The sequence below is a fragment of the Dermacentor silvarum genome, chromosome 7, assembly GCF_013339745.2.
Source record: "Dermacentor silvarum isolate Dsil-2018 chromosome 7, BIME_Dsil_1.4, whole genome shotgun sequence".
In the NCBI taxonomy this organism is placed as follows: Eukaryota; Metazoa; Arthropoda; class Arachnida; order Ixodida; family Ixodidae; genus Dermacentor; species Dermacentor silvarum.
The window spans coordinates 39940820-39967206 of record NC_051160.1 but is presented as its reverse complement, the minus strand read 5'-3'; the positions used below and the strand labels follow the sequence as shown (position 1 = coordinate 39967206).

The window sequence follows — 26387 nt, the reverse complement described above, 5'->3', positions numbered from 1 at the left end:
AACATAAATGAAATTGCCTGGTGGCAGGATTCAAACAGATGACGCCTAGCACAACAGCTCCTTTTTGCTTAGTGACCATGCGCTTACTTAAATTTATACTACCACTGCAGCCACGTGTCCTTTCTTTTGGCACGCATACAGCTACTCTAAAAGACAACGGTTTATCTGCTCCACGAGTTACACAAAGGGCTTACTATCTTGCCTTTTACTCATTAGAAAGCGCTATTTCTGGCCAGACAAGATTGCCGGATAATTGAGTGTCACGTGTGATGTTATTTCCTCCGCCGTCCTTGCCTTATACGAAAGGACGGCGGAGGAAATAACATCACACGCGACACATTTTTTTCTCTTTAGCTTCGCACCAACGTGTGTACCGCAAGACGCCGTCAACGGAGTTACAAGGACACACACGAACGAAACAACGTTAACCGAGTCGTGACGAGGAGCTATGTTTAGCCGAGTTGACGCTGGTGCTATATTGCTGCGAACTTTATTGACTTCATTGTTTGCCATTTCAGGTCTGAGGATGTTTCGTTAAGAATGGCATGTCGTATATACTTATTTACAAGCTTCATTCCTAACTTCGAGTGACAAAATTCCCTCTTCCCACTTTTAGTGCCCCAAAACAGCAAACTTAAAACAGCAAACACTTACAAACAGCCTATTTGTATTTGGATCGAAGCATCTTGTTCACCAACTTTGGTGTTGCAGAATTAGCCTGCTTCAGGAACTAGTCGTAAAAACTCGCTCGAACGCAGTTTCCCAAGCAGCGCCTTTTCGCCATCAGACTACTTCCTACTGAACGTTCGGACAACAACGATCACAATGGTTTCTCAAACGGAATTCGTTCTTCGTAAGTGTGGACGCAACATAATCTGTGAACTTTGCAACAAACTTGGGAGAGTTGGCAGGTATGGTCATCATAAGAATTCACCTGCTTCAGTGTACACAGTATAGTATGGGTTACTGTATAGGATAGGGAGGATTGTCTTGTATTCACCTAGAGAGGTTGGAAGCAGCATGCCTCCAGGCCAACGTGTAGTAAGTAAAACAATCGCTTCGTCCCGGCTTTCAGGATCGAGGCTTGCTTCGTCGCGCTAGAGCACTATTACTCAAGTTAAGTGTTGGCTCTTGTCCTGGTGAGTGAACGTTTATACCGACAAGGCCATCTGGGCGGTCCGTCGTTGTGCGTCTTGTGGTTAATGCAACACACCTGAAAACCTTGTATTAGTGTCCTGTTTTCCTTGCGCAGATCGCATCGCTTACTCAGAGACTATAGTCTATATCTAGCTTGCCGTTTACGCCCCTCCATGATTGCCTGGATCCGAGTGGTTGTGCTCTGCGCCAGCAGGCTCATCGCACACTGCTTACTTTCCTACTGGAATCTGACTTGGCTTCCCGTTTGCAAAGGCTGTTTTCTTTGCGAGGCACACATCTGTCGTTTGAAAAATGTGTTCAGATTCCTTTTGTATTTAGTGAGACCTGCGTGTTGTTTTTTTTTCTTTTTGTGTTCCTGCGTGTCTGTTACGTTCCTACTAGCGCACTCTATTCTTTATCGTTGCTTATTTACTTTAGTATTCGTGGGTATTTATGCTGTTCTTTACTAAATAATTTCGTTCTTCCTATCTTGAATATCTGCTTCTAGGTCCTCCTGCCTAATGATGATGATGATGATGATGATAGTAATAACAACTACAACAACGAGCCGCTGTACCTTTGTCAATGCAAACAAAGATGCAGCTGTGCCCAAGTGAGCGTGCCATTGTATAAAATCTTTTCTAGACTGTGACTGGTAATTTGGCAAAACCAACATACTGCAAAAGGCATTGTTGCTGGCATTTTATCGGGTTTCAGGATGCTAAACATAAACGACTTCTCTTTTTCTCTCAGAAATCTCGTCGAAGGTGTCATTCGGTCATTCGGCGCAATAAATATCCGTGCTACCATTCATGGTAGATGCCCTTGCTTTCCTTTGAACAACGAGACAGTTTTCTTGCTGCTTTGTATATAGCACGCCAAAAGGAAGTAAAAAAAAATGTGCATACCCAAAGGGACATGTTGGAATCTTTGTCAAGCGCAACTTTCTCGAAGCGCTAATTCAATGCTAAAAAAAGCTGAGTTCGATGCCTACCAGCTATTGTCGTCCTATGAGACGTCTATTCTCATTCAATGTTTGTGCTTGTGTGCGGCAGAGGTCACAACTTTAATATAAAGCAGTGTTGACGTTCATGCACTACACCATTCACAAGCTTCACAAGAGATGTTCATGCGAATGCGCAGTGTGAGAAGTTTACGAAGTGATGTCACGAGGTCTAATGCAAAGTTTCTTGTTTGCCGGGAGAAGAACGGTGCGGAGTGGTGCACACTGAAAAAGTGTGACGCAAAAGACAGTGGTGAGGTTGACTGCTTTTCCCACGTTTCATTACTGCGTCCGTGACCTAATGGCAATTGGGGCACGCGCTCATATCCGAGAGAATTTCAGCGCTTAAGGTGAAAAAGTAACGCCCCGGGAGAAGACAAGAAGGACGAATTTCGGTGCGCCGAAAAGTATAGCAAAAAATATAAAAAAAACAGCTTCCTGTTTCAAATACGACCCATAAGAAAATTGGTACCGGATTACGAAAAGACTATGAAGGTTACGGGGAGAGCCACAACGTGGTTAGTACGACGTGAGCGCCAGATCGACATGTGACGCGTCTGAAACTTGGCTGCTCCGACTTGAAACTAGACAGAACCTGATGAAACCTTGATGGGACTTGCCTCTTTGCACAAATAATTACGTACGTCAGATCCCACAAGGAATAATATACCATGTATGCCCCACTTAAATGGATACTTAAGGTGAATGGAAAGCTAGGTCGGATGACATAATTGCGGCTCACGCGACAGCAAATTCCTAATTAGAATGTCAACTGCCCAATTCTCATCTCTAGCATTAGTGGGTATCTTGAAAGAGCGCAGGCCCTGCCAGATGTTATGGTTCGCGTAATACATTTTTGTGGCGCTTCGTGCGAGAAAAAAAAATGTCTGGATTATATTAGTGCTCAATTGACGTCTCTCCCGGTAGCTTTGAATGAAGGGCAGCGAGGGATTGTAGAGAGCATCCGCTGCACGTAAAATATCGAGCTTTTTTATTTCAAACACCCTTTTTTTAGGCTATAACATGGGCTCAGAGAAAGCAGCTATATATCTAATACTTCTGAGGAAGAAAAACGCTTCGTAAATATAAGTTTAGATGCCGAACGAGTTCAGGGTGACTAACAATAAGTGCTGCGTCATATATATATATATATATATATATATATATATATATATATATATATATATATATAACTATGCAGAAAAACAGCCGACTAAATCTGGCAACTCCATGGGGACATGATATAGTAAATTTAGTTATAGTGCAAACCAAATAGTAGTGGGACAGGAAAGGCGCAAGACAATCTGTCGTTATATATATATATATATATATATATATATATATATATATATATATATATATATACATCCAGAAAAACAGCCGACTAAATCTGGCAACTCCATGGGGACATGATATAGTAAATTTAGTTATAGTGCACACCAAATAGTGGGACAGGAAAGACGTAAGACAATCTGTCGCTGTTTCCTGCGAGGTTCTGTAGGGTGACGCTAAAGACCTACGAAAATGTCACATGGACGAGGCCGAACCTCCCCCCTAATGAAAGGAAACGGTACTATACTGCAAACCTACGCAACTGCAGAGTTACCTCGAAATGAGAAGCACTTGCGATGTCCTTGAATTTTGCGCTTCTTTGAGCAAATCACTCACAGCTGTTACAAAGGCACATGATAACCTTTGAAAGCAGGAGCACAGCATGACGATACCAGCACGGCAGGAACACGGGCAACGAAAGTGAACCGAATGCTACGCGATTCGTCAGTTCGACTTCCGTTCGGACGCGCGTGGCCGCACATAGGGACACACACAGGACACACTGATACACACACAAAGACACGCGCACTTGAACACGTGCCATCTTAAGAGATAAAACGTTCAATCTAATCTCAATAACAGGAAGGACAATGAAGGATATACCAAGATCTTAAAAGCAAATAAAAAGTGAAAGAAAAAAAAACGGTGGTGTTACCTTTCCACAGGGACATCGCGTAGTGACCGCCATGACACTGATACAATAGAAAAAAATTTCCGGCCTTAAAAATGATTGAGGCTAAAAGAAATGCTTCAGTGTGCTTGAAAATTCTAATCTTCCCATTTGGCTTATCGCTCACCGAAGTGGCTTAGAGGTTATGGTTTTGAGCTGCGAAGCACGAGGTCGTGGGATCGAATGCTGACCCCGGCGGCCGCATTTCGATGGGGGCGAAATGCATGAACGTCCGTGCCTTGTGCAGTGAGGGCACGTTAAACATCCCCTCGTGGTCAAATTAATCCGGAGTCCCACAATACGCCTCACAATGAATTCAATTCAATTCAATTGGTTCATCAGCTGCCATCAGACATGCATTCCTGGGTCACATTAATTTCACTAGTTCGGAGTGTCTCGATACGTTCTGCGATCCAAAAGCCCTCGTCTTCTGCTTAGCGTCTTTTTTTCCCGTTTAATTTTGCCGGCTACTTGCAGGTTTCTGTAGGATCGTATTTATTTGTCTCAATGTATTCAATAGAGAGTTTTAGTGTGCCCGGCATTCTGCTAAACCCAGAATGACTGGACGTTCTGCCGGATGGGCGAAGGCACGAACGTGAGGCTGCCAAAAATTTGCACCAGCAGCGAAGTAGGATACTCTTCGTAATTGCAGTAATAGCTCTGTTTTGTCTGGTTCAGTTCTGCGCCAACACGTGGCTACACCGTGGAGGCCACACACGTTTGCAGATCCGCTCACCCAGTATTCCGCCCGATCTGCTTGAGTTTAGTGGAATACCGGACACGCTAAAACTCACTAATGTACGAAAAGAGTAACAGAAGGGGGGAGGGGGAGAAATGAAAGTATATATATATATATATATATATATATATATATATAAAGTGCCGCGTCATATATAGTACACCAATAACTTTTTGGTAGCAGAATTTTTAAATGCGTGCGTTAGCAATGATGAAGACTGAGGTAGGCAAGCGGGTCTCTTCAGTGGCCGTCTTCGGGATGAATTAGTCAAAAATTAATTAAGTACTACAAATAGGAACGGTAGCTTTCTATAACTGTAGTACGAAATGACGCATAACTTGGCTGAATGAGGACTTCACTTTTCATATACAGATTATGGAAAATCTTGTGGAACAATATTAAACGGAATATTTTGTTGCTCGAGGAGCGGTTAGGAAACTACAAATTGAGTTTCGTCGAAGATAGGTTGGGGAAGCGAACATTACTTGACAGAATAAAACGTGCGCTACTGTTTGATACTGTCTCTATTTACTAATATAAAGTGCGTTCAACAACGCATATACATGCTCAAGCTCACACCTTAATAGTGTTTTATGCAATTCAACTTAAGAAGATGACGGTGTCCTTGAAAAATTGCGGCGTAAGTAACCTAGTGTGGTATTAGCATAATTAGCAATATTGCTAATATGTGTTGGCCAAGAAAGGTTCGCCATTATGCGAACGCCTAGGTACTAATAACACAACACTTCTAACACAAAATGATTACCGTTATGAAGATGATGTTTTAGCAGTAGCTAATGAAATCCAGCTCTTAAAGTAATTTGACAGACGTTTCACGAGTTACTGATCTCACTGTGGCCTTATTGAAGTGCAGTAAGGGACACGTTATCTCACTGCCATGTTGTGTTATTTATTCGCAGAGAGTAGTGAAAGTGTATTGCATTACGTTCTTTTTTGTTTCTTTTTCGATTGTGTTGAAGTGAGTTGAGTGTTGACTGAACCTGTTACAGTACGTGTGCTCGCTTCCGTTTCTTCGCTTTATGTACCGCGTTGCATAACCTGGAGCGTGCATTCATAAATATTTACATTTGTCATTCATGTCACGCCGGGGAACATCGCGAGAACTTTGGAAGCTTCTGGCAGACACGCTCGTGGGTTATGCCCGTACTTTCTAACGAGAGCAGTTCTATATAAGTATCGGATAAAAAATATCTGCTTCTATAAAAATATCTGTTTCCTGCTCTCGCGAAATTGTGGCTTATTGTGCACTGTCGTGTCATATTTGTCGCATTCTCAGAAACGATTTTGACGAATAAAGTTGTTCAGACTTGAGCATGACCGATCGAGTTTGTGGAATAATCATGAAGAGGGCTAGGCCCGAAATTGATAAATGTTTTAAGTATTTATGTGCATGAAGGGAACTCGTAATTTTGTTCGCCATATCAGAAACCTCAACTTCAGTCTGTCAATGGGAACTAGGTCCCTCCCTACTAGCTTATTCAAGAGTTCAGCAAAATTATGCTTATCACAAGGAGGTCCGTGCATTATTGCACAGCATCAGCTATCTTTCTCTTACACATGACGCGCGGTGCTCTTTATGTGCAGTGTTTTCTTTTATCGGGCTTGCTCTGCAAGAGCTTATATTTTAGAATATAGGAGCCTATTGCACAAATTTAGGAACTTCGGCTTCAAGTTCGCTTTCTCTTTTGTCAACTCCTCCTAGAACCCTCCTTGGGCTCCATCAAGGTCGTGGCACAAAATCAACGGCAAAATTACCGGGTCACAAAAAAGGTGCTAAAACTTGAGCATCAGATCACAGATGCATAATGGCGCATTTTGTTACGATATGTTTTTCTACCTCAAACGTCTTTCAATTAATGTCAAAATCGAAATGAACTGTCGCGTGGTGATAGCGCACTGAGCAAAAATAAATGTATGCTCCCGAAGTTATACCCTATCTTCATATCTGCCCTAAAGCTCAAGCATCCTGCCTTTGTCCTGCGAGGACTTCACGTATATTCAAAATATAGTCTCACATACCGTTTTTCTTCAACAGTGCTAGCCAACTGCGTTGTGCAATACACCAGTTACCTTCTACTTTATCACTTAGTTCACATAAAAGTTTACGCTGGCAGTATTTTTGGTGGTGCCAACGGCATTCCGTCAGTGCTCCAGAAAACGGGACTTATTCATGCTTTCATTGCAGCTTGTATGTAAGCCGCCCACACCAAGGTTGCTGTCAACTTTTCTTTTTGTGGACACTGTGGGGCTCTAAAAACTTAAAGTTATGCCAACAAAAAGAGATAGGCTAATGCATTTTTGTGCTGGGTGGATTCGGTGCATTGGTAGACTTATTAAATATTGTTCTAAATATATAAGAGAAGTTTGTTTGCCGATCAGACATATTAATATTTGTGGGGCGCTGTAGCCTAAAACTCAAGAGTTAGACTTGCTCAATATTCTTGCATCGATTTGCCCCGCTTATTTGTTTAAACGGCTTCACATCTTGTTTCTTAAGCTACAGTGACTTCTAATGCACTTGAAATAAGGGTTATCATACTTTTATGTAGGAATCAGTTGTTGCTTTGGTTTTGTTGGCAACCGTATTTTTCACGGCCTTGTCAATATTTATTGCTTCAGATTAAATGCATAACTATGAAAGTGTTAAGTAACTAGTAAAACACAAGGACTCTGTAGCAATGACAATAGAGAACACCTTGACAGTAAACTGGAGATTCTAATAACGATGAGTAATAAATGTAGAAGGCTCATTTTTATCGAAAAGCGCCACTGGAGATTGTACAGGAAAACTGCTAAAATTGCTGTAAATATGACAGCACGTTATTGTGGTGCCATGGAAGGAAATAACATGCGCACGTAATTTGTGCAGGAAAGTGTTGTAAATCTGCCAGTGTATTTCTTGCGGTGCTATGGTATAGAATTGCAGACGTTTGTGTATTTTAAGGGAAATTGCTGTAAATGTGAAGCCGTACTTTTGCGGTGTCGTGGAAAATTACAGACGTCTGTGTTTTTTAATGAAGATTGCTGTAAACAGGACGGGGCACTTTTGCAGTGATGAGGAATTAAATTACGGTCGTCTGTACATTTTACGGGAAATAATTGGCAGCTGATGCTGCCAGGAAAAATGCTGTAGAACAACAGCGTATTTTTGACAGTGCACGTGAAGTACTTTTGACCTTCGCGATGTTCACAACGCGATTTTGATTAGAGTACATAAGCGCCGTGGCAGATAAAAGCTGTATAAAAATGTCGTTGACGGTGCCACCTGTGCCCGTGTACAGGTCATTCTACGCTCAAGATCTAGGGCAGGACGTTATAAAGAGTGTGATGGAGATGCCTGTAAAACCCGCTGTATCTTTGTTTTACGATCTGTCTGTGAAAACATGGCTAGATGAAAAGGACATATTCATTTTCTAGACCATCAACTGCATAGCATTAAAAAAAGGAAAAAACGAAAAAGAAACGTACAATACACTGTAGAAAAGGCATCTGGCATCGGTACGCAAAAAAAAAAAAATGGTGAACATTTCCGCGCCACTATGCTACGACCACTACTATTTATTTCCTGTTGTGGCAAGTCAAACGTTTCTAATAGAACAGATCACTGACTACGATGTTTCTGCTCCAGCCCGCTGATAAACGCAGACGGGCTCCTGTCGGTCCCACCTTGTGCGCAGCACGTACCAGTACATTGATCGCGACCCGGTGCCTGAAACCTTAGTACGCGCACACTTCTGCCCCCTTTTGATTCGCTCCACTGGTACTCGCTCATCTGTCGGCTCATCGCGCTTTTAGGAGGTGACTAGTGCCCCGCATTCCTTCAGGGAACTGAGCCCATGCAGAGTGGTGCGAGGCAACCCAACCAATTATTCTTCAAGGTCGGTTCGTCCCGACGAGAAAGCAACCTAACCCGGTAAAGCAATTACAAATATTGTCACTGACAAACACAAAGGTGAATTTCACGTTTTGGTGCCAGCACGGTAACCCTCTATGGCTTTGTGAACAAGAGCCCGCATTCACAAAAAGCTCTTACGCTAGAATTGTTCGTGAGAACAAATTTCAGCCAATCCTCACACTTGACAAATTATTAGTGAAGATGACAAGCCAACGGTAAAGAGCCCTTACGCACGAAAAATTATGTCCCAGGTTTTCGTACGTCATGTTCATCGTTGGGTTGGTCCATGACCAGATTTGACAGTTGCTGCTCTAGGGGGGGGGGGGGGGGGGGGGGCATTTCCTGGGCCTGACGGTTCTCCGTCGAAGCCTCGAATACACCAACCTGACCCGTGTGGCGTCACTTCCTGCCGGCTTTTGCTACGCACAAGAGTGGACTAGTAATGCGAGACTGAAAGTATTTAAGGCGGTGCCGGCCCAATATTAGCGAGGTAAAGACGGCGCAAGCCACACCAGTTTGCCTTGGTGGCCCTCTCGGCTACGTCTCTGGCAACGTTCAAAGCCTGGCGGAGGCACGTGAAACCACTCCAAGCAGGCATTCGTTCTCGCTGCATCAGAGTGAAATCTTGGCTAGTTAGCGTGCTTTCATGTTTGAAAAAATAACAGCCCAAAGAAACGCCTGAAATGAACCAGGACCGGCATTCACAAAAGCATCTTACGCTGCAGTTGTTTGATAGAGAACGTAATAACCAGTCTTGACACTAGGCATGTTGTTGTATGTGCGCACTCAAGACGCCCTTCCTAAAGAAAACGAAAGGAACCCCTCGTCTGGCCGGAATAGAGACTGGAGACGGCACCACCTCGACGCAGGCAACCTTTGCCCTCGGTGATTGACGTACAGCAGGGCGACGCTTCTGTTGTGTTTACATCTTGGAGGTGGGGTGGAGTACGATGACCAGAGGGGATGGACCATGCGCGCCTGGGTGTGTGTGTGTGCGCGCGTGAGAGGAGACGCTCTTTAGAAACGAGACAGAGTGGACGTTGCGTCCTACGCAGCGAAGTTTTCCTTCGTTCTACTGTACTCCATAACCAGAGTATAGGTTTTCTTCAATTTTTCCCTGTAATCCGAGTTCTGTGTTATCAATCTTTCACACTATTTATTAGTGAAGGCGACTGGTTACTGGCAAAAGACAGTTACGAGAGAAAAGCTTCGGTGATTACGCCACTGAATGCGACGACACCAGCGCGCTTGTGTTGTCGCCTTCTGGCTATTTGTCCGCGTATATACAGCTTTGTTTTTGTCTTGGTTCTTGAAAGCGTCTTGTCTGACGCGCACCGGACTGCTCCAGGCATGAGTGCCTCCAGCTGGCGACAGCATCGGCCAACTCAAGACACGGTTGTGTTTGTTGCGGTTGCGGGTCTCGATCGCTGGCGGCGACCGCCGCTCCAGAAGTATCGTATTCTGCGACGTCACACGCCTCGAAATGGAGATGTTGCGTCGGGGAACTTAGGTGCTGTCTTGCAAGGGATCGAGCAACCGTGCACTTACAGCGTAAAACCGTACGCATTTGTATTAAACCAACTTGTTCAAGTTTCAGTTGTTCTCTCGTAGATGAGGGGCTGTCAAAACTGACGTCTCCAGCTTTGAAATATTTACCGTGCCATCAGCAAGCGCTCACAGAGAATCATGACGATGATGATTGCTGCCAAACGGGTGTCGGAAGGAAACGTAAGAACAGTATAGGTACATTAACAACCAGCTGGAGAAAGAATTACAACGTGCCAGGAAATTAATGCAAAGGCTTGGTCGTATCAAAATCTTGCGCGTCTTTGCGCTCCCTGTAAGAACAGTGACCGAGGTCCTAACCTAACCTAACCTAACCTAACGTGATGTATGATATGCTATTACGTATTAATAATTGCCCTATCGAACGTACTGACTCTTTCTCTTACCTTGGTGTCCTTCTAGATAGCTGCTTAAATTGGCAGCTTCAGATAGATGCTGTCTGTTCTAAATTAGCTTCAAGTTGTTATGCCCTCGTGCAAGCCCGTGAATATTTTGACGCTTCAGTACTCCGCATTTTGTACTTTACTCTAGTGAACTGCCACCATTTGTACTGTGTAGAATCCTGGGGTTTGACATATAATTCCTACCTTGAACAAGTAAGACGTTTGCAAAAACGAGCTATACGTACGATAACTTTCTCGCGATACTATGAACCAAGCAAACCCCTGTTCTCTATGCTAAATATCTTGCCTTTTGATTTTGTACGAGAATTAAGATTAGGCACATGTATTAACAATGTTATAAGACACAACGAGCCATTCCCCATTTCGTTACTCTGCACCCCACTACGCCACACCAGGAACCAAACTTTTGGTAACCTAAATATTCCACCAATAAAAAACGCCTATGGCAAATGACTGCTACAGTACGCTGGTGCGAAAGTCTGGAATGGTATTCGGCACTATATAAGAACTCGGAGAACTTGCTGAGAGCAATGAAAAATTACTAGTTTGAAGTAATTCTCTCTGCTTCCTAAACTGATAGATATTTATGTTCTATTTTTGTTAGACCACCTATAACTATTATTTATCAAGGTTTTCATGTGTTTATTACGTAATGACGTAATTTTCCTGTTCTCGTTGTTAACCTGTCGAATAGATTAATACTAATACCTACGCAACATGTTCCTATTAGCAAATCTAAGTACTACTATTACTCAGTTATTTTTGTGTATTTTGTGAAGTGTTGTATTTTCTTGTATTTTTTGTTAACCAAATTGACGACACTTATATCAAATTGTATGACAGTTTTTTTATATGTATATTTGTAAATGGGCCCCGTACTAGCCATTGGCTATGGGACCATACAGATTGTGCGTATCTTGTAAAATGAAAAGTATATGTGTAATAAAGAAAGAAAGAAAGAAAGAAAGAAAGAAAGAAAAAAAATAACAGGAACAAAGCAACAGCGGTAAAGAAAGAGCAAGTTAGCCAAGGTTGTAGTTTGCATTTGCGTTGGACGAGGTACAAACCGGTAGCGCCGTAGAGATGACCTATTCAGGAGATTGCATCGGCTCAGTTCGGCACAGGGCCAAGTAGAGCAATACACGCCGCCCAACCAAAGGAGTGTCTTATTTTCGTATTGATAAATGCGCCCTATACCTTGAAGCCCATGCTTGACTTGGTCAAGATAGCGCTTCACGTTGGCGTGACTGGAGAACTTCTCCGCAAGACGCCGAATACTGTCCCGCAAGGCAGCAACCAGACAGTGGAATTCGATGACCCGACGGAATTCTGTAGACCATCCCCAGACAGCCAAGCCCAAAAAGCAGTCTAAAACAGCGATGCTTGGGCGCCGGACGTCTGGAGAAGAAATAGGCGAAAGAAGACATCACCGCACACTTGCCGGTCGTCGAATGACCGCGGGTCTGAGGACGGCAGTCGGAGAAGTGAAGCGTTTAACTTCGGATCGAGTGCGCGCTAAGAGGCAGGCAGGAACGAAGCCGGCTGGCCAGAATGCGTGAGGCCAGGCGCCGTCATCGACAACTCTGCTGCCGCCGCCGATAAGCAGGAGCAACCAAGCCGCTACCTACACCGGAGCCACAGCGCAAAACTCCATTGGTGAACTGACATCGCCACATCGCGTCGGATGATGGAAGTGTAACTTGTGAGTGCTCTGATAAAATTTCACATTGTTTCTTCATGCACTATGTCCTGTGATGTTAAAATAGATGTTTCCTTCCTGTGAACTGCATCTTTTTGTCATATTTCTTGCCTGTACTTTGAGAACTAGTTCCCAATATAAGTTGTGATTGTGTAATTTGCATGTGGCGTCTCGTGTTCATTCTCTTCGCGTAGGCCATCTGCAGGCGTGGCACTAAATTCCGTGACAGACGCGAACGCGCCCAGGAAAATTCACCGAGAAATCTCGGGCAAGTGCACGCCAGGCGTTATCTTAGCAAAGTCAAGCATGGGCTTCCACTTAGGGCGCATTGCTTAATACGAGGGTCAGCAAAGCGTAGAAAACGGTGCAGCCATTTGTCAGGAAACATCTAATCAATATTTGAGTATAATGATTGAAGTAGATGGGAAAGTTCAAACACTGCTTGGTGATTGGTGCTGGGAGGCCCTTATGTCGAAGAGTATACCACCGTAAAACCTTACTTTAAAAATTTATTTCAGAGCACATCTACAGGCAAGCGAAAGTATTCAAAACACGCAAATAATGTGTGTCATGTTATTTGGCCACCACTGCCCTATGTCAGCACGAATGTTTAACGTAACCGTAATAAAGGGACTCGTAGACGCAAGCAACAGTGATGGTGGCGACATTTCACGGCGCTTTGTTGAACTACCGCGTGTTGGAAGCGTTCTTAAATTGCACTAGATCGAGGGAAAAAGAACGCAAAGATACGTTCTGACATAATCGCGTCGCCGCTGGTGTGTTTAGTGCAGCAGAGAAGTTGTGCGCGCATGCTCAGTGAAAAAAAAAAAAAATGTTGGGCGCATTGGGATTCTATACCCAGATTCACATAACGTTCAAACCAGTGAAATCACTACTGTCGTGCGTCCTGCCACACTGCGTTACAAGTGCCGTAAGACACGTCCTATAGTTTTGCTAAAACTACCTGCTATCGAAATAAAAATAAAAATGGACGTCGCACTGACCATGTCAATCGTCGTGCCTCTTCTTCCTCGGGCAGTACAGGCCGATAGGAGACGAGATATACACTGCGATGCGCACACACAACGGGCTATAAGAGGCCCTCCACAAAGATTTACTGCTGAGATCGGCGGTATCTCACAACGGGAGTTCTAAAGAAAGTGAAAGCACCGGAGCGATAAGGGTTGGTATCCCGGAATAGATGGAACGTCGACGCAACCGATTTGCGTTGCTGCGCGCCACAGGCGCCCGCGCGGCCAGCCACAAGCACTACGCGATCGCCGCGTTGTCTCACGCGCGTCGAATGCTGCGCGCATCTCGCGCACAACAGCGTTATTCGGGTCGTGTGTTCAGCGGCTGGGGGGAGGGAGTTGGCAGAGAGAGAGAGAGAGTATGTGAGAAAGGTTTGCATACAGCTATCCTTGAGTGCGGCCGGAGTACAAGCGGGCGAGAGTGGTGCGTGGCGGCTGCTGGCAGCGGGAGACAAACGCGGATGGAGAGAATGAAAGAAAGAAGGGAGGAGCAAAGAGCGATAGGCCGACGAAGGGAGATTACCAAAAATAGATAACAAATACATGCAGAAACGCTGCCGAGTGGAGAGAGACCCGTTGCTGGGGCCGAGCGCTTGCTTACATTTTGAAGAAACGGATTGGTAGTCGGTCTGGTTTTTGTTTGTTACTTTCGCTAGCTTCACGTCTCTGGAAAAAGTTACACGAACGCTCTCTCTCTCTCTATCTTTTTTTTTTCAGGGGAGCTGCCTCTCCTATAAAAGAATGGCGCGCCCCAATTTCCCCGCACTATGCGGTGTTATTATTTTTTCCTAATACGAACAGCTGCGCACTTGACATGACAGAGCCGTAGCTAAAGCTATCCGGATAAAAGTCAATAGAAATAAAGAACCATGGAAAAGTAATTAAGAAAAGATTTCAGAAATTCGAAGCAGCTACGGAATCTAAATGACACGAAGCTTGTATGAGTTAGCGAGGTAGCAGCAACAGCGGGCGGCACGAGCTCAGCCTCGTCACCTGCAGCTGCCAGCTGTCTGTCACGAGGACGACGGGAAGAATGTTGAAGAGATGGCTGTGCACAGAGCCGTGAGCCACTTATCTAAATACTTGCTTCGGGCCCTTTGTATCACATCTGCTCTATCATTCTTGGGGATTTGCGAAGAACGGACGCATGACCAGTGGTCCACATCCACTGTCGAAGTGGTCTGCGCGGGGACATACCGAGCAGCACGTACCCAGAGACCCAAGTCGTCTACTAGGCCAGACAGCAGCCATCAGCAGTTTGTCTATTCGGGCACTTACCCAGTGGGACCCATGTTGTCTATCCGCACATATATCCAGTGAGGAAACTTATATCTAGCGAGGAAAGTAGATCTAGTAGTGAAGCTGTCTGACACGGCGTCGTCAGGAGAAGACGCAGATATAACGCATTCGATAAGAGTCGCTGTTCGGGCTAGTTAGTTCATACAACGTCCTCATAAGGACGAGGTAAGGCACAGAGAATGTGACACGCAGAGGCTTATGGGCTTCTCTGTAATGTTGATTCCGGAAATAAAACGCTTGGGCAGTGCCTGTTTGTCACTTCTTTGTGCTGGCACATCGTTCTCTTCCCGTTGCAACGTTTGAAGGTCAGCGTCAAATGTAGGTAGAACAACGTGGCTACGCCAGTGTTCGGTCGGTGCCCTGCCCGTGCACAGAGGAAAGAGCAAAACGCCGCTAACGCGCAGAGAAAACGCGCATGCCCGAATGTGCGCCAGAGCAGCTGACTGCATTGCGTGTCTGGCCATATCATAACCGGTTTGGGCAACTTCCACTAAATACCAAAAGCTCAAAGCGGGGGCAAGGAGCTGGAGGAGAGGAGGGTGCGGTGAGACAGAGGGACTCGGGGAGTCCCTCTGTCTGACGTCCTTGGAAAGGTCCTTGAGCCGTGTCACAAAGTGCGTTTCTCCGCGCCTGTTAATTTGGTGCAGGGCCATGCCAGCGGAAAAAAAAAGGGTTATAGGCCGGAGCAAGGGAAGAGAGATTCTCGATGCGAAGGCGTGCCTGTTTAACGCTGATAATGCCCGACCCGCTAGCGTGTACATGAATCCGGCGAATGGCTTTCGGCCTGACTACTTTATCGGATCCGTGTAAATGCCGCGAATGGTTGCACTTATGCTACTGCACTGAAACGAAAACACTCCTTGAGAGCTAAAAGAAGAGGGGTTACACACCTAGGTGAGTGAAAACAAACAACCCGTTTTTCTTATAGAAGGGACCACCGCACTTGGTAAGCAAACGTCACGTCTGCTATTCGGTTATCTATGCAAATTTCTCTTGCCGAGCCATTCGGGAAGCAAGTCGGAGGCAATAAAAAACAGAAGAAACGCGAACTTTAGTGATTCTAAGGACTGTGAACTCATTTCCTGCGACATCAGCGCGTTTACAAGGAGGACATACCGCCTTCTCAAGAACAAGTTTCTTTTGTTTCTTTCTTTCTCTCTCTCTCTCTTTTTTGCGGTGCGCACATGCCGACTTCGGCCGGTGCAGCATCGCCTGCAGTGACCTCCGAAATACACGCGCAGACGGCGCTCCTTTCAGAGTCTTCGTGGTGCACAAAACAGCGCCCAAATTAGCGAGCGCAGATGTTGCGGCATAGCTCAGTGAAGGCAGCAGAGATGATGTTGCTATATGTATAGCTACAGGCTGATATAGGTTTGCAACGCCGTGACGGCAAGTGCTCCACCCGAGCGTCTCATTTTAGCTTGTACAGGAGAAATGCACCACATGCAACGTAAGCACGCCCCTTATCATATCACTGACGCCCTTTTAAGAGACAATGAACACTATACGACAAGACGGAGTACAGGTTGTACGCCTACACTTCACCAAGTGCAGTCTTACGATGCGTCAAGCGACTGGTGCCTATTAATAGGTATTGCTAAACATCACCACTCACTGTGGTCAGCTTATGGGCAGCTTCCATGGACTAAATCCATGGTTTTCATAACACTCGACGCCATGTCGCAAGCCAAAACCTTCTCTAACGCGCAATACGGCTACGTGGTACAATATGGTTTAAGAGGGCGGACACGCACCTGTTGGTTTTTTTCCACAACGTTTCTGAGGCGGAGTTGTGTGTTGCAAGCGACGGACGGCGGAGCGGGGGGGGGGGGGGGGGGGGGGGTGAAATAAGCGACTCTTTGCAATTCCTGCGCCACGCGAAAGCGAGGCTTCCCTTGTGCGACTACGCCGGAAGGGTAATGAAATATGGCCCGCTGGGCTTTGTCGGACAGCTGTGGTTGCGAACACCATTTAGTTTGTTTTTTCTACGCGCGCAGAATAGTGAGCTAGAGGAAGTTCTTTCCCGAGCACGAGCGAGATGACGAAGAGATAAATACATTAAAGAAAAAGTAACGTTGTCTGGGTAACGTGCTCACATCCCGAATGAAGTCACAGAAAGAAAGCCGTTTATCTAAGAAACAAGGAACCTTTTAACAGCCGCTAATGTGAAACAGCCTCTATCTTTTTAAATCCAAGCTTCCTTTTTGTGCACTTTCCGGCGCGCAGCGTGGGTCGTCTGTCAGCCGTCGGTTTCTTGCTTGATGATGGCGGTCATTTTGAAATCTTATTTAGGTCGACGGTTGGTCGTCCATTTCCCGCCTAGTGATGATGATATAATGACGGCGTAAATGTACCTCTAAAGTACAGAGAGATCTTGTTGCAATAACGCTTCATATACAATAGCCTATTGTGTTTTCCTACGTTTCCTCTATTTCCGCACCTCATTCCTGGGTCCCTAGGTAATGTTATCTCTGTGTATGTGACAATTCCTGGACAATCCTCTAGAATGGGTATTTGCCACTGTGACACGTTGTGTGTAGAGAGAGAGAGAGAGAGAGAGAAAGAGAGAGATAAAGTTTTGTTTGTATTTGGGTGGGGCACCTTCCTCGTAGTTCAGGGCCCCATTGGCTCGGGCCACACCGCATGCCCGCTGAATTAGCCGTCACTGCTCCTGCGGGTCTGAGTTGATTGGCTCAGTATGCCACGAAGAAGTCGAGGGTGAAGGAATTGGGGGGTAGGTAGGAGGGAGTGGGTATACTCTCAGGTGCAGTGATATGCTGCGGGTGTTGCTCGTGGACAGAAGGGGAATCATGGGGGATGTTGTACGACATAGTAAAGGGACCGGAAATCGAATACGGCTGAGCGAATGGTGGGTGCTGTCGGGGGAAGCATCTTCTGCTATGTCTGTAACGTGGTAGCGTTTCAGTGAAGTAAATTGGTGCTGTTGGGGTGTCGTCTATCCGATACTACAGCGTATCACTAAAAAAGAATAATTTCGGTTCTCAGGCAAGAAATCCGCATTGGTTTGCTCGCTTGGCTGGTTTACACAGTGCTATGCTACTTAAGCACGGATATATACTACAGGAACGTGGGCTGTAATGCACCTTTTTGTGAATACATGCCCCACCAGATTGCGGGTTCCCGCTGAGTAGCTCGGAAGTCTGCGATATCTGAAACGCAGGTCGACAGTTATTTGAGTACAAAATTCTCTGCTGTGTTTTCAGCTTGTTTCGGGGACATTGCGGAAGATTCATCGCTGAAGACATTTCTCGCAGCTTCATAGGGAAATGCATCATGGGTACGAAAACAAACCTCTACATGGTTAGTGCACTCAGCCATATTACACTACGACTGATTAAATATTTAAAAATCAAAAGCTTTTCAAGTCAGACATTGTTCGTAGTAAGGCCAGTTTAGTACAAGCACTTTTAGGCTCGTGAGCTGAGGTTCATGAGAGGTTCGTACCATATGGCTGCTACAATACTCATATAAAAATGCCAAGCGCATCAAGTGTGCCATTGTCAGTGCTCAAACCAATGTAGTGCGAACATTTTTGTTTGGTTCATGAGAAAGTCAGGGAGGCGTACTCACTCGAAATACGATAAGGAAGCTCCGATATTTGCTATAGAGAAACCGTGAAGCTTATCAAGCGGGAAGTTGCTTGTGATAAGACCAATTTAGTGCGGACATGTTCGTTTGGTTCATACTCGCTCTTGAGAGCAAGTTCAATTCTAAAATTACTACACTAAAGCTGGCGCTATAGTTGTATAAGCACCATGAGAAGTAAAAGATTTCGTAGATTATTTAACAATTCGGCACTAATTCGTTGAGGCCGCCTGCTGTCGCATTGTTCATAGTTAATTTTGCTTCAGCTTTGTTGCGTTCTAACATAACAACGTATCTTTATATAGCGCCAGTGATACGTTAGGAGTTATGGTTTAGCAGTTATAGTTAGCAGTTATACGTTTCATTGCTTTTGTTTGTTTCATTCTTTTTGTTTAATTTCCACTTTTGTTTTTATTGTTTTTGTTTCATTGTTGTTTCATTGTTTGTTTGGTTTCAGTGCCATTATGCAATTTTTGTTTCACTTTTGTTTCACTGCCATAACGCAATTCCTATCGCTTAAGAAATCACTACACTTCTGATATACTCTAAAGTCTGTCTCTGAGTTTACCATTATCTTTTGGGTATACACCAGAGATGTCTTCTCTAGACCAGCATGGAAGACAAACTTGGTCATAACAGTGTTTCAATCTGGCACTGGAACAGTTTCCTATACATCCCTTGCAGGCATCTACAACTCCGTTCCACACGTTCCTTCGTTTATCTAAAACCCAGTTCCATGTAGATTCAGTGGAAAAAAAATGCGAAAAAAGTACCACGTACGATTGGATTTGTAGGTGGAACATGACCATCAGTGCAAGTGACACTCAACCTGCTTATTATGTCATTTTGACTTCCTAGGCGTTACTGTTTTTTTTTTTACAGTCAAGCTGTCTATGGCTAGAATCCCAGAATTTATTCGTGGCGTAACGTTAACAGAAAAAAGAAAATGAGAGGCCGATCCTGGCGGCATTGAGAAGCAGATCAATGGCTCATACCCCCGTGACCAAGCAAAAGTGCAATCCACTCCCGCGAAAGCGGTTGGTCAGCGAAACCGGTCGGTTCCGCTGACCAGACTAAAGCACTCCTGTCAGGTGGTTCACTGACCAACCACGAAGCTGACCAACCACCTACACAGGAGTGGATTAGGCTTAGTCTTGCAAGCGTGTTCCATGGGCAGGCCACGCACGGTTAAGACTGCCGAGAGCAACGTGTATACGACTAGCGGCGAAGGGAACAGCAACGTCAGTATGCACAACGGCACCGTGCTTAGGCTAGGCAGAATGCAGCAATGATTCCTGTGAGGATTGCCGAAGAACAACGTGAACAACTATGAACAGTACGAGCGGCTAAGGGAACAACAACATCAGCGTGCACAAAGAAGTCGTGCTGATGGAGCGGTTCATGCCTCGGCTGCCGAGCTCAGGCACTGCAGGTGAGGCAAGAATACGTACAAATTCGCGAAGCTGCCAACGCATCTAAGAGGCACAAGTACCACGAAACCAAAGTTCAAAACTTCAACGGGGCCAATTCTAAATACAAGAGATAGTTCTGGACCATGAGTTGGGTTCACGTGTAACGTGCGCGATCGCTTGTGGTTCGAGAACGATCTGTCGCCCATCGCAAACGTCAGAGACGAAGCAAATTGACTGCGGGCACTCGAAATGTTAACGGAGCAGTTTCTCTGTGAAGATGTCACAAATTTCAAATTAAGAGGTACGTGCAAAAACTCTCTGATGACGGGGAAAATGCCGTTGCTCGCAAAGACGCACGGATACGCATACCCTCCGATCCCGGAACATTTGCCAAAGTTGAACGTCGTGGAAAAGCGTCTGGTTGCTCCTGCGTTAGCATTAGGCGCCTCGTTCCCGGAAGAGGTCAATTTGGCATCAAAGGCCAAATCGTTACCGTCCCGATCGATGTGCAGCCAACGTTCCAGAGTCTTCCGAGACACACGGACGATGATGTCGCCACTAACGTGCACTAGAAGCGAAGGCGGCTCGTGAAGCCGACGTACCTGGCAGGCCTCGTCAAAAAGAACAACATTAAAGCTTGGCTCAACGTTTTCCTCGAAAATCCGTTGTACAATTTCTACAACATCAAGTTAGGTCCGCAGAGGGTCGATAAGATCCCAGACAAAGTCGTCCATATCATCATAAACGAAGACGACAACGAAAAACTGACCGACGTGGATGACTTTAACGACCCCAACCACTGCTTCGTCGCCATGAACACGCCGTGTCAAACGATCGTTTGCGACGACATGCAAATGAGTGGCCTGCAGTATCAGACTCACTTTGTGGCCATTGCACCGGGTGATGGGCAGATGTCGATTTCTCTCCTGTACGTAAATAACGCCGCATAACTGTCGTTTCCTCAGATATACGTCGGAAAACATAGGCGAATCACGAGCGGACACGTTACGCCCTATTGCATGGTAATGAGCGAGATTTGCCGCAGCGAGAGATTTGCCTCACCGACTCAACAAGGAGACTGGCTTAAGTTGTAAACGCAAGCAGTTCACAGTCGTTCAGGCGAGTCCGGTGACCGTGCACAAGTCACAGGGGGCAAGGTTCCTGGATAAGGTTAAGGTCTACGATTACGACAAGAGACACACACAAAAATCGGTTTACATAGCTCTGAGTCGGTGAACCATCTCGACCGGCTGTACCCTACAAACGTAAAGAACGACTTCACGTTCTACCACGGCAAATAAAACATCGATCGGGAACTGCAAGACCAGTTTAGGCGGTTGGAAAAGCACCACCTCCCAACCGTTACCATGCAAGAAGTGCAAGGTGATGCTTGAACGAGCACACACAATAGAAATTGCCGCCTTGAATGTTCGATCCCTCGCTTTGCACTCGAGAGATATGTCTCACGACTTCGTTCCCAAGGAGACACCCGTACTGTGTCTCTCCGAGACGTGGTTCGATACGTTTCAAAAAGTCAAAGGATACACTTGTATAGTGCGTGAAAAGCGAACGAACATCCGTGCCGTGGGCGTTGCCATCTACGCAAAGGACGAAACACGTGTTCAACCATACGTGCTTCAATCACAAGTACTTCAACCAGAAAACAACAACTGCGGAGACGTGTGTGGCGTAAAGACCAAAGGCTGAAGCCTAACCTTCACGGTGTACATATCACCAGACAGAACGAAAGCAGACATTGAGCGTTTCATGCGCACAAATTTCTCCTGGGTCAAATCGGATAACAGTTCGTTGTCGGAGGCTTTAACGTAGACATCTCAAAACCAGAAACAAAGCAGTGGTTTGCCCACTTCGTGGAAGAGTGTCGCCTCGGTTACTTCAACGATCCCAGTCAAACAACTACTGTACACGGGTCGTGCATTGATTTAACTTTGACCAAAAACATTTTTCAGATAAGTACGGAAAACACCAGTGCGTTTCATAGCGATCACAAAGCAGTCATAGCAGTCATTATAAAGTAAATTAAAGGTTGTTGTGAACTCCGTTCAAACATGTTTGTGTCATATATCATTCGAGGATGACATTTGAAGAGCAATGTGAGTAAATGAGCGCACACCCTGGGATCCTTGTTTGGCAAGGTTGCCCAAAGTAAGGCGCAACATGTTTACAGCTTCGCTGACCAACCACCTTCACATGAGTGGATTGGCGGTGATTTTTGAAATGTAATAAAAGTTCACATGGTCGAAATTAAACGCTAAATGAATGGAAGTATTGTCATATGTTGAACTTACGATGCCAAGTGAGCTTCAAAATCTGACCTCCACCCTCGGTCCAACAGATCGCTCGACGTGTGCCCAGGAATTTTGTGCTTCCTACCCTTTTAAATAATAAATGAATTTTAATCAAGCAAGCTTCATGAATATTATTATGAGAGCCCACTAAGTCGTTTAAAGCAGTAAGAAGCCCTTAGGCAAATTCATGCACTGCTGATGTTCTATGCAGGTTGCACATGCAGACATTATAGCACCGGATTTTCGTTGAAGTGTTAGCACATATTATCAGTACTGTCAGTATTATTAGTCCCGTACAACGCCAAATGGTATCAGAAGAGATGTCTGTGATAAGAAGGTCCCAAAGTCAATACGTGAATTTGACAATAGAATTCAGCTCGTCTTATCAGTGACGGTCCACTCTACAAACTCAACTGTTGAAGAACTTAGTGAGATAGTCATCGAGACGTGTCCTTTGGGCAGAATAGTTATTTCTTTATTTTTTATTGCTTCTTGTTTGTGCTTTTTTTCCAGCGACGGGTTTATAGCATTACTTCTGAAGGCGCGCACTTTATTGTCCGATACTTAATTACAGTAATTTCCTTTCTTTTCTTTCAGTTCCATTTCATGAAGTTCCTGTTGCACAATGTCACACATCGATTGTAAAAAGTCGTAATTTTTCCCAAGAGCCGAAACTGATCCTGAAACTGAAAGTTTTCGTATTAAGGCTTCCTAGGCATCACAAAAGAATTGTGAGGAAGCAGCCTTCTGAAATCTCGAAGATTCGTCTTAATGGCCACCATGTTGCTATTGGTGAGAGAACGCTAACAAGTCTATATTTGTCCCCTACAGTGTAGGGTGGTTGACATAATAGCTAGAAATGCGGGCAGTTACTTACACGATCTGTTGCTCCCTGGTCCACTTCGTGCACCCTCGCAAGAGACCAACGGTCAAATTAAGGCATATGTGCATGCGAACCGCTCTCCAGGACAACTCTTGCGCGAGTCAACAAGCCAAGACATGTTTGAAAGGCGGCTGTTTCTGCCAAAAGTAGTAGGAGTGCCAACATTCGAAGCTAACAGAGACAAAGAGCGCCTATCTCCTCGCGCACGTGCTGTAATCTTGCAACGACCTGACGGGACTCATCATGCAAGAAAAGTGTTAGACAGATCACAAGGAAAAGAGGCGATGATTGACATTATCGGTAGGTTACGCGAAAGATACGTTGATGTCTGCGTTGGGGATAGCTGCAGACAGGCATTCGTGATAGCAGAAACACCCGGAGGCGCAAGCTTTGTCAGGACACCGGATAGCTGCGCCAAGGAGCGGTCCTGACTCTTAGCTGAGGCCTGACTATCATATAGTGTGTTCTTATGTTGCAGGATCGAGTGAGCAGAGGTAAAAACACACAAAAATATTGCGTAGCTTGCACTAGTGGCGCAAGGCTAAAGAAACAGCGGAGTTGATCGGCACCTAGCACTACCAAGTCATCCCCAGATTTTTCCGAAATTTACTGATTGTTGATCGAATATCGATTAGCTATTGATGGGCTATCGACTGGCTCTAGCAAGGTATTGGCCACGTATTTGGGCTAGGTTAAGCACTACCAAGTCATCCCCAGCATTTTCGGAATTTATTGATTATTGATCGATTATCAATGAGCTATTGATTGGCTATCGATTGGCTACCGCAAGGTATTGGCCACGCATTTTGGCTAGGTTTAAACACCTTCGCTAGTGCACAGGGGTATGTGCCATTGCGCTTGGACCCTTTCGGCACTACCGCCAGGATCGGCCCACATTTTCTGTTCGATCTGTACGGACTAACCATCGGCTTAAACAGCTCCGCTGTTAAAATACAGCATCACCGAAAGCGCTTTAGTACCATAAATGATTAAAACGGAACAGTGATACAGCAAATAATATTGTGGCGGCCAACGTTTCGACGGAGAGACAAAAGGACACGTTGCCTGTTGAAACGTTGCCTTCAGCAACATTGCTTGTTCTACCACTGTTATTCTTTGCAAGACTAAATCTTGCTGTTAACTTGTGGCTATCTTGAAAAGAGTCATGGTTTGTAAAACGTTTAAAGGAAAATGACAATACGTATCTACTCTATGGTATGCAGCGTACGAAATAATATAATGTAGTTGTTCGTGCACACAACAATTAACATATCAGGATGTCGTATGGATTAACATAAGGGTGTCATAAGAAACTTTCGCTCTCAAATGCAACGAATTTCTTTAAAATCGGCCCAGTGGGTATCTCCCAAAAGCGTTTCTCCGTTTTACATGTATTTGAATAAACAGCATCGGAGTTGGGCCCGAGCTAAAGCTTCCTCTTAATCGCTCTTTCTGTCTGTTTTCATCGCTGAGAGGTAGGTTACAGGGCACAAGCTGAGACCGGCCTCTCTGCCTTAATATTGCCGCGTCGGTATTCGTGCACAAGTGCACCCTGGCGCCGACAAAGACGACGACCGGGCTGCTCGAGATTCCGGAGGGCATCTAGAGAAGAAGAAGAGATTCTTGTTGTTGGCGCCTCTCATCATCATCATCATCATCATCTGGTTCCTTCTCCCGAGTACGGCGCGGTGCTTCTATAAGAAAGCTCCTGAGATTTGTGCATCGCGACACTGGTGGAGGTGCTGGGTACCGTCGCCTCATGATCGGCACTCCTACGAGCAGCCCTGCATCTAGCCCCACAAGACACCCACGCGTCGAGACGCCTGTTCACCGCACGAGCCGCCGCCTGCAAGGTTTGAGCCCCGAATTTGGCGTCTTGCAAACATCGTCTTCATCAACGGCCCCCACCCCAGCTCCAGCAATGGCACTTCCAAGCAGCCCAACTCAGGTAACCGTTCAAAACCTTCGGATTCCTGAACCATTTCACGGTGACGCGCATGAAGATGCGTTGGACTGGCTGGAGAAATATGAACGGGTAGCGAGATCGAATCACTGGCGCCCCGACCAGAAGCTTTTCAACGTCTATTTCGCACTCGAAAAAAGTGCAAAGACGTGGTTTGAAAACCGCGAGGGAAGTCTGACAACGTGGGAGGACTTTTCGCGTCGGTTTCTCGACACATTCGGGGACACAAATCGACGTGAAAACGCACTGCGCCTTCTCGATACGCGCATCCAAAAGCCAAATGAAGGTGTCGCCATGTTTGCCGAAGACATGGCGCGTTTGTTTCGCCGCGCAGATCCCAACATGCCAGAGGCTAAAAAGCTCAGCCATCTCATGCGTGGTGTCAAGGAGCAGCTGTTCGCTGGCCTGGTGCGCAATCCACCGACAACAGTGGACGAGTTCATTAAAGAGGCCACAGCAATCGAGCGGGCGCTGCAGCAGCGGTACCAACAGTACGATCGTCTGATTGCCGGGGCACCGACAGGATCCGCAGCACTGGTTACGGGCGATGAATCCTGCTTGCGCCAGTTGATACGCCAGATTGTGCGCGAGGAAATTGCGAAGGAGAACGCTAGGCTCACACCGCCGCACGAGTTCCCGGTTGCCTCCGTCGCTGAAGTGGTACGACAGGAACTCCGACAGGTGCTTGCCCCTTCCGAGACTCGTACCGAGCTGTCATACCAGCCGAATCCATATAGCTACGCAGACGCGGTCCGCCGTCCGTCGCCGTCTGAGCCGCCGTACCAGCCGAACACATACAGCCATGCAGACGCTGTTTACCGTCCCTTGTCTTCCCTGCCGTCGCCACAATACCGTTAACGGCCTCCTGTCGCAGCCTGGGCCCAACGGGAACCTGTCAGACGGCCCCAGCTCCGTCGGACCGATATATGGCGCACTGAAGATCGGCGGCCATTGTGCTACAATTGTGGCGAACCAGGACACATCTATCGTTTCTGCCCTCATCGCCCAGCTGGCTACCAGGGTGGCCCATATGGCACAACGCGTCGCCTGGCTGACGAAAACCGTGTCCCCTTCGACGACAGCCGCACTGGCCGGCAAGTGAGCTCTTCGAATCTCCGGTCGCGCTCACCGTCTCCAGCACGTTTCGCCTCGCCGAACAGCCGCACTTTTGCTGACGTCGTGAGAGGTCGTTCTCCCAGCCCACGGCGGGGAAACTGAAAGCAGCGACCTCAAGGGGGAAGGTTGCAAGTCCTCAAATTGCCGAAAATCCCCCCTTGTTGCCGAGAAAGGAAGGCGCCGATCAAAACGTAAATGATGCCGACAAAACTGTGACTGCCGACCTCGCTGTTACGATTGACGGGCACGAAGTGACGGCCTTAGTAGACACTGGCGCGGACTTTTCAATTATGAGCGAGCCG

The 26387-nt window shown here is 46.0% G+C and overlaps 1 protein-coding gene across 4 annotated transcripts in view; it reads right to left on the bottom strand.

The window, feature by feature from the left end:
* The window catches only part of LOC119457931 (ATP-binding cassette subfamily G member 4-like), a 96850-nt gene that overhangs the window by 49643 nt on the left and 20820 nt on the right, over positions 1–26387 (bottom strand). The window contains exon 1 of one of the 4 annotated variants that reach the window (XM_037719699.2): positions 23001–23110. The exons of 2 other annotated variants lie outside the window; for them this stretch is intronic. The gene's annotated coding sequence lies outside the window, so the exon portion shown is untranslated. Of the gene's footprint in view, positions 1–13470; positions 13788–23000; positions 23111–26387 lie in introns of those variants that run through there. One more of the 4 variants, XM_037719696.2, reaches the window with a different exon arrangement.